The sequence below is a fragment of the Schistocerca serialis genome, chromosome 5 (genome assembly GCF_023864345.2).
Source record: "Schistocerca serialis cubense isolate TAMUIC-IGC-003099 chromosome 5, iqSchSeri2.2, whole genome shotgun sequence".
Lineage (NCBI taxonomy): Eukaryota > Metazoa > Arthropoda > Insecta > Orthoptera > Acrididae > Schistocerca > Schistocerca serialis.
The window spans coordinates 119587176-119600027 of record NC_064642.1 but is presented as its reverse complement, the minus strand read 5'-3'; the positions used below and the strand labels follow the sequence as shown (position 1 = coordinate 119600027).

Here is a 12852-nt window from a genome sequence, read left to right as displayed (position 1 = left end):
GAAGTGTGCATAATGGAATTGGACAATCAGAAATAAAAGATCTATGAAATAGATGGCACCATAGATATCAAACAAAACTGGGGACATTTTATATGCACAATTAACTATGAGAAAGCTTTGTGCAAGAAAGGTGTGACACTTGCTGAATGTGTACTAAAAACTAATGAACAATGAAGTCCTCACTATATTTGCAAAAAATTCTATGCATTTTGTATTCTGGTTAGTTATGATGAATGTGACATGAATCCTCCAATTTCTGTCCAGATCAAACCAGCAGACAGATTAGTCTCAGGATGCTGGGGCCTAAGAAAAAATAGTGAAGTCAGTTTAATCAAATGGAAATCGTTGTGGTCTTTGTCTCTTTGGTTTCAAAATTGTTTTTTTAACCTTGATCTCCTTCCAAAGTGTGAAACAATGATAAGCAAATGCTACCAAAGTCTTTCGAACCAAAGGGATGAAAATAACATGTGGCAAGGAGCATTCATGAAATCAGTGCACCTACTACTGTAATAGTAGTAGTAGTAGTAGTAGTAGTAGTAGTAGTAGCGGTGGTGATGGTGATGTGATTTGAGTGTTCAAATGTCCACCCTGTTTACCTTATTCAACCCCCACTGACTACTTCTAAGGAAGATCACTGGATCAGAAAATGCTTTTGATCCATGAAGTTATGGCAGCTGCCAGTTACTGTGAAATTAGCCAGGTGGTGTAGCTCCACTTGCTCTATCAGCCCTAATATAAAAAAATATTTCTTCTTCTTTTTGGGTCTCCTTTCCATGTTAAATACATATACCATATACGAGGTGCGGCTAGAAAAAAACCGGACTGATACTGGAAAAAACATTTATTTACAATTATTTACAATTTCATGTTATCTCCTTCAATGTTCTCTCCTCCTCGGTTTCTACACCGCTCCATACGAATTTTCCACTGTTCATAGCAATGCTGCAGATCATTTTCGGTAAGTCCATACATTACTTCCATCGCTTTTTCTTTTACTGCTTCAACAGTCTCAAATCTAGTTCCTTTCAAAGCTGACTTGACTTTAGGGAAAAGAAAAAAGTCACAGGGGGCCAAATCAGGTGAGTAGGGTGGATGATCTAAGATGGGAATGTTGTGTTTTGCCAAAAACGTCTTCACTGACAATGCACTGTGAGCTGGGGCATTGTCTTGGTGAAGGAGCCATGACTTTTTTCTCCACAAATCGTTCCGTTTTCTCCATACTCGCTCACGCAGGGTAGCCAGGACGCTAATGTAGTAATGCTGATTCACTGTTTGTCCCTCTGGTACCCAATCAATGTGCACAATCCCTTTGATGTCAAAAAAACAATCATCATTGCCTTGAATTTCGATTTTGACATTCGTGCTTTTTTTTTTGTCGTGGAGAACCAGGAGTTTTCCAATGCATCGATTGGCGTTTAGTTTCGGGATCGTAAGTAAAAAACCACGATTCATCGCAAGTAATAACATTATCACTGGTGTCTTCGCGGCCATCTTTAAATCGTTTAAACCACTCAAACACTTGTGTTCGCGATAAACAATCATCGCCGTACACTTGTTGTAAAATTACAAACGTTTCACTTGCAGATTTTCCTAGTTTGAAACAAAATTTGATGTTAACATGCTGTTCTTTCTGTACACTCAACATTTTCCGACACACAGACAAAACGTCAACTACTTAAAACAGACGCCACGGGCAGACTGAGTGCAGGAGGCAGATGAAACTCGAGCAGTAGGTGGAGCGAGAGTCACGTGACAGGCCACGCGACTTTCAGGCTTATTGCATTCGTTTTATTGTTTCACCAGTACTAGCCCAGTTTTTTTCTAGCCACACCTCGTATACATGAAATCTCAAAGTTCTTTTCAAAGTCACATTTTTTTCTAAGTCTTATTACTGAGTGTATAATTTACATGCAGCTGATAAGTTTCAGTAACAGTTCCTGAAAAGAAATGTTCAAAATTTGTGATTTGTCTAAACCACATGCACTTGAAAATTTCAGCCCACTAATAATTATTTGTTTTAGGATGACATAGCTTAATTGAAAACTCTCGCTTCCTTCTTTATAAGGAACATTTTATCTTCTCTGAAAATGGTGTAATTAAAAAAATATTCCTATTCAAAATTATTGTCATTAGAATTCTAAAGTATCTAAATCTTGAAATGTAATCTTTCCAAGAACCCAATGTTTGTCTGTAGCCCCAATATTTCTGTATGAAAAGTGTATGCTGTTATTAGAATAATACATCAGTTAATGAAGTATTCCAGATGTAAAATTGCAATTCCTGGAAATTTCTTGGTGGACTTAGCTGAAACCCAGTAATAAAAGTTGAAGTGGCAAAATACACTCCAAAAAATTAAACCTAATATTTATGCCATTTTGAAGGCAGATGTTTATTCTAAACAAAGCACCTTTTTCCAGACATTTTTATTTAAAACAATGAAATAGAACTTACTTTACAACATATACTGCCGGCTGCAGTGGCCGAGCGGTTCTAGGCGCTTCAGTCTGGAACCGCGCTGCTGTTACGGTCACAGGTTCAAATCCTGCCTCGGGCATGGATGTGTGTGATGTCCTTAGGTTAGTTAGGTTTAAGTAGTTCTAAGTCTAGGAGACTGATGACCTCAGGTGTTAAGTCCCATAGTGCTTAGAGCCATTTGAACCATTCGAACAACATACACTGATGCGAGAATGGTGTCTTTCACAAGCTATTGTACAAAATATTCTCAGACTACTTGCTTTGTCAATTCACATAGCATGTCTGGTGTTGGTGCAGAGCACAGATGCCTTTTCACAACAGCAGACCAAGCCAATGTAGATTGTGCTGCGTATTTTGAGGGTCAGTAAAATTGTAAGGTCTGTGGACTGCTACTTGTTGTACACTCTCTCCACTGTCCATAACTTTTTCATTTATGTTAAACAGCTATTGTTTGTCATACTGGTAGTTCAGTATTTGTATGTTAGTACTGCAGTATTCTTCAACAACTACACCTTCAATGACAGAAGACTGTTGACAATATTCTGCTTTTTGTCATCCATCTTTACAATGGAGACTGCTATTTGCCATATGACCAACAGGAATTTGAATCTACATAATAAAATAATTCGTAGGAGAAGTGGATACTGAGGCATGTTGTCTTCTGAACTTGTAGAGGATTCTGTTTTCATGTTCCTATAGATGGCACATTGTTGAAGAGCTTTGCCTCAGTATGGCTAACTGAGCACTAGTCTATGAAGTTGTCTATATCAAAATTATTTTTGTCTATTGTGAGTACACAGAGCACAATTCAGCTGACATATTTGCCTTAGCTCCCATAATTACCCTGTGTCTATTCATGCATTGTGCTTTTGGATCACATTGTGAAAACCTTGAGGAGGATAATGTTGGCACTGTTACTGAATTAAATTGAAGAATATGAAATTCATTTAGAATTTAAACAAAACAATTTTTATAAATTAGTGTACGTGCTTTAGTGTCTTGTACTAAAACTTCACTACACTGATGTTAACTATTTATGCTTACAGAGTCTAAATTTGACATTACAAAATTATCTGGAAAATTGTTACCTTGCCAGCTAGTATATTTTGAAGAAGGAAAAAAGTTGCTACTATGAATGAATGAATGAATGAATGGATAATGAATGAATGAATGAATGAATAATGCAGCATTTACAAGAGGTAACAGGGGGAGGTAGTAATGTACAATAAATCACAACTGTGGTACTTCTAAGCCTATAGCAATAAATTTTATGATACAAAATCAAACAAAGCAAAATCCAGGATGTAATAATGACAGTATTATGAAAATAATAGATTGCTACACATCATTTCTGGTGTTAGTCTGGACTTCGAAATGACTCATCTGCAATATGGATCAGCATGGAGTTGACCTTTTAGAGGTGCAGTAGTTAAATCTGTTTTAGTATGAAATAACTTGTGACTAGGTCAATCAGGAAGTGTTAATATGCATGCATTTGTTTTATAAATTAGTGACAGTGTTCATCTTGCACATTGAAGTGTAAAAAACTCAACTATGGCATCAGCTAAACATAAACATGTGATGCTGCTTTTAGCAGGGAAACTCAAACGCTTAGAAAATGAAATTTTAGACAGTGGTTTGTGACTGTGCTTCAATCTACATCTGCATCTACATCCATAATTTGCAAGCAACCTCAAGGTGTGCGGCGGAGGGTACCTTGAGTATATCTATTGGTTCTCCCTTCTATTCCAGTCTCGTATTGTGCATGGAAAGAAAGATTGTCGGTATGCTTCCATGTGGGCTCTAATCTGTTTGATTTTATCCTCATGGTCTCTTTTTGAGATATATGTAGGAGGGAGCACTATACTGCTTGACTCCTTGGTGAAGGTATGTTCTCAAAACTTCAACAAAAGCCCGTACCAAGTTACTGAGCATCTCTCTTGCAGAGTCTTCCACTAGAGTTTATCAATCATCTCTGTATTGCTTTTGTGATTACTAAATGATCCTGTAATGAAGCGCATTGCTCTCCATCCTCTCTATCTCCTCTGTCATCTGTGTGACAATGTAGAGAAGGAACTACAGTGCAGTCTTCCTCTGTGACACAGCTATGGAAAAAGACATTTAGTATGTCGGCCTTTAGTCTGCCATCTTCTGTTTCAGTGCCATTTTGGTCATAGAGTGTCTGGACATTTTGTTTTGATCCACTTACAGCTTTGACATCGGACCAAAATTTCTTAGGATTTTCTGCCAAGTCAGTGCATAGAACTTTAATTTTGAATTTGTTGAATGCCTCTCGCATTCCCCTCCTCACACTACATTTTGCTTTGTGTAATTTTTGTTTGTCTGCAAGGCTTTGGCTATGTTTATGTTTGTTGTGAAGTTCCCTTTGCTTCCATAGCAGTTTCCTAACTTGGTTGTTGTACCATGGTGGCTCTTTTCCATCTCTTATGATCTTGCTTGGGACATACTCACCTAATGCATATTATACGATGGTTTTGAACTTTGTACGCTGATCCTCAACACAAACTGTACTTGAGATAAAACTTTTGTGTTGAGCTGTCAAGTACTCTGAAATCTGCTTTTTGTCACTTTTGCTAAACAGAAAAATCTTCCTACCTTTTTTAATATTTCAATTTACGGCTGAAATCACCAATGCTGTAACCACTTTATGATCACTGATCCCCCTTCTCTGCGTTAACTGTTTCAAATAGTTCAGTCCATTTGTCACCAGAAGGACTAATATGTTATTGCCAGGAGTCGGTTCTCTGTTTAACTGCTCAAGGTAGCTTTCAGATAATGCACTTTAAAAAAATTCACTGGATTCTTTGTCCCTGCCACCTGTTATAAACGTTTCAGTCTCCCAGTCTATATCTGATAAATTACAATCTCCACCCAAAACTATTACATGGTCGGGAAATCTCCTCGAAATGTTTTTCAAATTTTCCTTCAGGTGTTCTGCCACAACAGCTGCTGAGCCAGGGGGTGTATAGAGACATCCAATTACCATGTTTGAGCCTGCTTTAACTGTGACCTTCATCCAAATTATTTCACATTTCGGATCACCATCAATTTCCTTCGATACTATTGCACCTTTTATCGCTATAAACGTGCCTCCCGCTTCACTGTCCAGCCTCTCTCTGCAGTACACATTCCAATCTGAGTTTAGAATTTCATTACTGTTTACACCTGGTTTCAACCAATTTTCCGTCCCTAGCACTATGTGGGCATTGTGACTGTTTATTAATGAGTGCAGTTCTGGGACCTTTCTATAGAGGCTCCTACAGTTTACTATTGCCACATTAATATTGTCATTCCCTGTTGTGTTTTGCTTACTGCTACCTTGTCACATCTCAGGAGGCATCTTGTCAGGCCTAGGGAGGGAATTCTCTAACCTAAAAAACCCACATGTGCACTCCACACATACTCCACTACCCTTGTAGCCCCTTCCTGCACGTAGTGCACACCTTACCTATTCAGGGGGACCCTATGTTTCTCCACCCGATAGTAGGAGGTCAAGGAATTTGCACCCCAGATCTCCGCAGAATCATCTGAGTATCTGGTTTAAGCCTTCCACTCAGTTCCAAACCATAGGACCATGATCAGTTCTGGGAATGACACTACAAATAGTTAGTTCAGATTCCACCCAGTGAGCGAGGCATTCCACCTTCACCAACTCCAACTGCCTGTATGATCTGAGGATGACCTCTGAATCCAGACGGCAGGAGTCATTGGTGCCGACATGAGCAACAATTTGCAGTCGGGTGCACACAGTGCTCTCTATCACTACCGGCAGTGCCTCCTCCACATCTCGGATGAGACCCCCTTGGCTAGCAGACAGTGAACACTGGCCTTCTTCCCAAACCTTTGCACTATTTCCCTAAGGGGCTCCATCACCTGCCTAACATTGGAGCTCCCAATCACTAATAAACCCATGTGCCTGCTCGGACTTTGCTGAAGGAGCAGCCACATGTCCACCCACAGGCAGCAGAGTGGGTGATGCCACATGGCAAGCCTCCACACTGACCCTCTACCTCGTGCGATGTGAATGCCGTTGAACCCACCACTCCCCTTGGGGAGAGAGTGGCCCAACCACGCCCAGTACCTGCGAAGATGTCTCGACAGCAGGGACCGTGGGTGAAGCACGTAACACCTGGCGTGTACCATGCGATGCAACAGACTCCTCACTGCTGCTACACTGCGAGGCAGCAGCCTAAGGACAACTGACTGCAGCCATCAGCACGTTCAGCTGTTTGCGAACAGTGGCCAGATCCTCCTGCGTCCGTACACATCAGTCACACATCCTATCCGTCCTAAGAAATCAACAATTTACTGAAGAGAGTTAAGCAATCAACTTTTAACTACACTGCTAATTCACTAAAGGTGGCTGATAGCTGACTAAACTGTGGTTACTAGACACTTCTTGTTGGAAACAATGAAAATAAGCACTAACTGTCTCTGGACTGTATTCAAAAGCAAACTCGAAATCTATGGAACACTATTATTAGTACTCGAAAATTAAAACTCCCTGAAAGCAAAAACGCACAGAAAAAGAAGTGACAAGTAAGAAAAACACAGTTAATACTTAAATTTACGTAGCTTGCTGCACAGGAGATGTGAAGTAGACGGCACTTACCACGACAGAAGAACTTTCGCAGCACAAAACTACTCTGTAACAGGTATGAAACTTGGCAAATGTAGCTCACAGTAATAACACTAATGGCATCACAAGGTGCTATTGTTTGTGATCAGAAATGCAGAAAAACTAAGGGTGTTCAAAAACATTAATATGGTGTCACTATCTGTATGTTACCATAATCAAAAGTCATCTTGGATGGAATCCAGCCTCTTTAAGGAATGATTTTATGACCAATTCATCTCTGCCATTACAAAACAAAACAAAACAAAACAAAAACTACATGAAGGTGCGATAGTGATACATAACAATGCAACATCTCATCCATCTGACCATGAACTTGATGAATGTGAAATAGAAGCTTAATTTTTTTTCCTGCCAGTCTAACATATCTACCCATTGATCAGATGGTTGAGTGCTTGAAGAGATGATGTTGAAAATAGATTGGATGAATTAGAAAGAGGACGCAAGAAGGAAGTAGTTTGTTTAAAGCTATGAAATCAATAAATATAAAAGATGTTATTTATGCGATTGTGGAATCTTGGGCACAAATGCCAGCATCAGTGCTTGAAAAGTCTTGGCACAAACTGTGGCCAAAAAGGAATGAAAATAAAAGTAGAACATGAGAAAAAAATGAAAAAATGAGTGAAGTGAATCAAAATGAAACAGCTCGTGCAGTAAATGATGAGTCAGAATGTAGATGCTCCACTGATTTTGAAGGATTTGCAAACTTCACAACCAGATGTTGAACCCAGTGATGTAAGTGAATGGATCAGTACAGCTGACACTGACTGCACAGTGAAAGAATAATTAACTGATGACCAAATTATTCACACAGTAACTCGAACAACTGATGAGAATGAGAAATATGATAATGACAATGAAGACAATGAACCTATGGGTCAAGTATTACATACTGTTGCTTCAAATGCACTTGATATAGCACCTCAGAACATCAAACCTACCTCTGTGTCTAGTCTAATAGACATTTTTTGAATAGGAAATAGCACAATGTCATGGAAAAATTAAGATTGTTATCTGCTAACCGAAAGAACATCACAGGCCTTTTTTGTCATGTTTAAGAGCAGAATATATTTTACTCTTTGGTTTCTCTATTTTAAACATATAAACAAGTGCATATCAGTTGTGTGTCAATGCAGCACTGTAATACAGTATGTGCAGGTGTTAAACTTTCACTCACGATAACAATAACTTATGTATGATCGATGTACTTTACAGTATAGGAACTACTATACATTACACTTCCGTATAAGATTTCTTAAAATATCAACATTTCATTTTCATTTTGTTACTGTTTTTATGTGAAACAATACTTCAGGCAGTATTTTCAGCTGAAAATTAAAGTCGTACTACACTGAACTGTGATGATACTGGACAATAAAAGTGTTTTTCTGATAATTCAACTGTCTTTGTGTTGTAACGATACTCCTTATCCCACAGGGGATGGATTAGTGAGGTTCCTCTATGTACAAAATACTGGACATCAAATTTTTGTCACACATAGAAGCTGTTAGATAGGCAACCTGCAACTAGTACTGGGTGACCATTTTAGCTGTTTAGTAATCTAAATTACTACCCAAAAAACACTCTCTCATTAAACACTGTAGTGGGAAGAGGTAGAAGTCACCATATTAAGACATGTCTGAGCTTTCTGAATGCTTTATTGTTTCCAACTACAGTGCCGCGTTCCCCTCGGTCTGTGTCATTGTGTCCTGCAATGCTGAGGACGCCACCTTAGTGGTGCATCAAGCGCTCTGTTAATGTGTCGGCCTTGCACGGCTGCGGTGATATGACAATGTCAGGGCTGTGCCGGCTGCCGACTCAGCAGCCTTCATCCTGCACTGCCCCAGCACCGCCTGCTGACAACTGCAATATGGCCCACACCATGCGTCCTCGCTGGCAGGGCTTGGGTCACGGTAACAACAAGCGCCCATAACCTGCAGCTGAATCTGCGGCTCTCACCCTGGACATCTACGGTACATGTTGGGAGCCAAGATGACTGCCCGCAGTAGCGAGCCATTGAGTGGCCCACCACTGGCTGGCTATGGAACCTGCATCGGCCTCAGAAGGGCGAACCAGCGACCCGCAATGGACTGGAACCATGGCGCCCCATCTGCTGCTGTGTGTAGCCTGTGGTGTGACACGTCCCGCTGTCCAGGAGAGCTGCCACACTTGAATGCTTTGTTAGTGAACCGGCACCAGTTTATATGGGGCTGTGTCCCTCTGTTTTGCTAAACGCACCACTCTGCATCACATACTCATAACACTTAGGTTGACCCGTGGGCCCCTTCTGCCTGTGACTTGCACCATGCAAGCTGCTGCATGCACTTTTCCTAGTGGTTCTATACCCCTGTGACCTTTATTTTACTTCGCAACTGCTGGTGAGTGTAACTCACTGTAAACAGGCCCACACCTGGCTGTAACTTGCATGCTCAAAAGTATTGCACCAAAACTGACATTTTTTATCTCAAACGGTAGTGCTGCCACATTATTCCCCTCTTCGGAAAGACCCAGTCCCCTGGTCGACATTTCACTAACTCTTAACTTGTTTGGGTCAGCAGCTATGACATATTTCCTTACTTTTAGCAAACTTAAATGTGGTCTAGTGCCCCTTAAAACACATGAAATGAAACAAAATGTAAAAATTCATTACTGGACGACCACTGCTTGATCAACCCCTTACCTACTTGTCTCACGCCCTCGGTATCCAATCCACTGGAACTTGGACTACCCTTGGTTCCCTCTTGGAATTGGCTCTCTGCCTGAATCAGAATGAAAACAACACGCAACAAAATTAAGGCTGTGAAGACATTTGGCACAGAGGTGCTCAAAATGATTGTTATTTGCTGTTGCCTTTCCCTATACTGAGCGACATGCTGCATAAGCTGTTAGGTTGATATGTACCCCTCTTGCTGTAAAATGAACTGGTTTATGGATCCCAACAGACCTGGATCCAGGGTTTGATTTCACAAGGTCAGATTCTGCCTTGGCAAAAACCCTATAGTGGCTTCTGGCCAATAGAGCTGTGGCTGTGTAACATTCAATTGTGTGACTCCTGAAATTGACACTGGTAGGTGGAAGGGTGGTCCTGTTATGTTACACGCAGTCGCAGTTCTTCCATTGATTAAAATTCCGCTCCCCTCATGCTCTATAAGTTGCGCTTCAGCAAATACTCCCTACTCAAAACAACTTGCTACTACTATTAATTTTTTGTAAGTGCAGAAGATTCAATGCATCCTGACCCGTTGCAAGCTCAATATTGGCTCCATGATGCCACTTCGACAGGCTATTTCTTCCCTCCTGGCTAGAAATAACTGCACCGTGCATGTGTCCTTGGCTGGACATACCATTACCTTCCCTCTATTGCAGCTCTGTAATTCCTCCCTTGTCATCTTGGCGTACTGGCTGTTAATTGCTGAGATCAGCAATGCTTCCTCAGTTTTTACTTCTACAAACTTGCTCAACGCTGCCCACTTCAGTGATCTGAGGACAGGGATCACAGTCACCCTTCCTCCCTCTTCAAAAAGACTGCTGTCCCCAGCAGCTTATACTCGAAAATACATATACAAAAATACAATGCCTAATTAAACTACGCAAACCCAAGGATACATAACACAAAAAAATCTACAAATACTCTACTACTTTCTGGATCGTGAAGCATACAGTCCTTCTTGCTGTACTCTATCTTCATGGTTTTCTCTGTGCTTAGCACCTCTATTCACTCTCTCTTTATTCCTCTTTCCTTCCTGTGATACACCTAGAATCACATCCAGGCAGCCCTTAAATGGCTGTAACCGCCCAATGTGTACTATCGTTGTCAGTTGACAGCTGAAGCTTAGCATTAATGGGGGATGTGGTTTCAACAACTTGGTATGGCCCTTGATACCTCATGAGGAACTTCTTAGTTTTCCCTTTCTGCATATAGGGGCTGGACAGCGTTACCCATTGCTCCACTCTATACTGTGGTAAACTTCCTTTCCGCTTCACTTCATCTTCCTGCCTTTCCAAAGCCTTCGTATTTGCCTTTTGTACCCGTTTCCAAACCTCCCGAATTGTTCTCGCAAATTGACGTACATATTCACTGAGCCTTCCTTTTGTAGCCTCAGCAAATCAAAAGGTGATGGCATTTTTTGGCGGTACACTACCTCATATGAAGACAAACCGATATTTATATGAATTTTGCATTATATGTGCATACAATATGCTTCAATTACTCATCCCACTGATGGTGATGATAATCCACATAAAAATTCAGCATCTTCCCGATTGTCCTCTGTACCCATTCTGTCCTTCCGTTGGCCTGTGGATGCAATGCTCTCATCCTGAACTACTTAATGTTCAACAATTTACACGGTTTGTGGGGCGGCGGGTGTATAAGTTTGTAACATTAATAAAAAATCTGATTGCTGGATATATGATTGCATGTTGAATCAGTTTCTAGCTTTTAGAATGTTGTTATTGCTGTCTTTTGCCGTTCTCAACACTGGCTCTCTATTTACTCCGTGACCCCCAGAAAGTGATTTAATAAAACTTGGAGCCAGTAAATAGATATCCTAGTGCCCACTTTACCTGAGAATGTTCTTATAGCTGCAGCTTATAGCTCTGAGGAATTAGGAGATTGTCCGGGATTTCTAATCAAAATCGGTTTTCCAAAATAGTTGAGTATATTCTGAAATTCACTAATAAAAACCACAAGTATCCCTACAACCTAACTAACAGAACAGTTCAGAGTCTAATGCGCTGATGCAACTATAAATGTCCGAATCAAATGTTAAAAAGAATGCTCGCCATAATTTGATGAAAGTACTTCATCAAACGCCACGCTAAATATTTGGTAGAATGACTGTCCCGTGACGGCACGTGAAAAATACGACAATACGCAAACTGAAGCTAGTTAATGAAAATCATCCCAGAGTTAACACTTCACATAAAATGTCTTCATGGTTCCGCGTATCTCTAGTAACTTAATACGGCACCCGAGGCGGTTTGCAGCAGATACACTGATGCGACGCGACTACCGACACAGATGGCGTGTCATTCAGCGTCTGGAGAGAACTGGGGCCTTCCTTCCACGCGCAGTGTTCTTATATATAAAGCCGCGGTGCGGACGGCTGAGGGAACGGCTGATCAAATCCGCTCTCCCGACTAGCCGCTGGGCTAGTAACGCACCACTTCAAGTTACATAATAATTTATAGCTTCTTTGGCTGATGGCCGAAGAAGCTCTTAATTTAAATGTGCATTCAGCACGCAGGTAAGTATTGATAATAAAATTTTGACGTGGCTAAGTTAAATACTTTGGGCGAGAGAATTAATCTAATTACCCTGCACGCAGCAGATGAGCTCTGAACTGTCCCTTTTGAGATCCGCTATCGCTATAATTTTATAGGCATTAAAAAGAAACTTTACACATCTTCATAATCATAGCGGACCTCCAACCTATTTAAATCTAAACATCCTAGCCTTATTTACTAGCCTACTTAATCTATCTTGCTTCCTTCAGTTTTGAGATGAAAACCACAAAATCATGAATTTCCACTAAAGTCTTAATTTGTGAAATCCAAAGTACTGTTTTTATTAAATCATTATGAAAGATGAATCTAAATATAAATTTTGAAGTCTCTAGCTCTTTTCTGTTGCGCCAATGATTTTTCCAGAAAAACGTCCAAATCTCGGAAATGGCTGAAGTTATCGAACTGATATTTAACACACATTAATTTAGTAT

The 12852-nt window shown here is 40.5% G+C and overlaps 1 protein-coding gene across 1 annotated transcript in view; it reads left to right on the top strand.

The window, feature by feature from the left end:
- The window catches only part of LOC126481410 (uncharacterized), a 241418-nt gene that overhangs the window by 118093 nt on the left and 110473 nt on the right, over positions 1-12852 (top strand). The window lies entirely within an intron of this gene.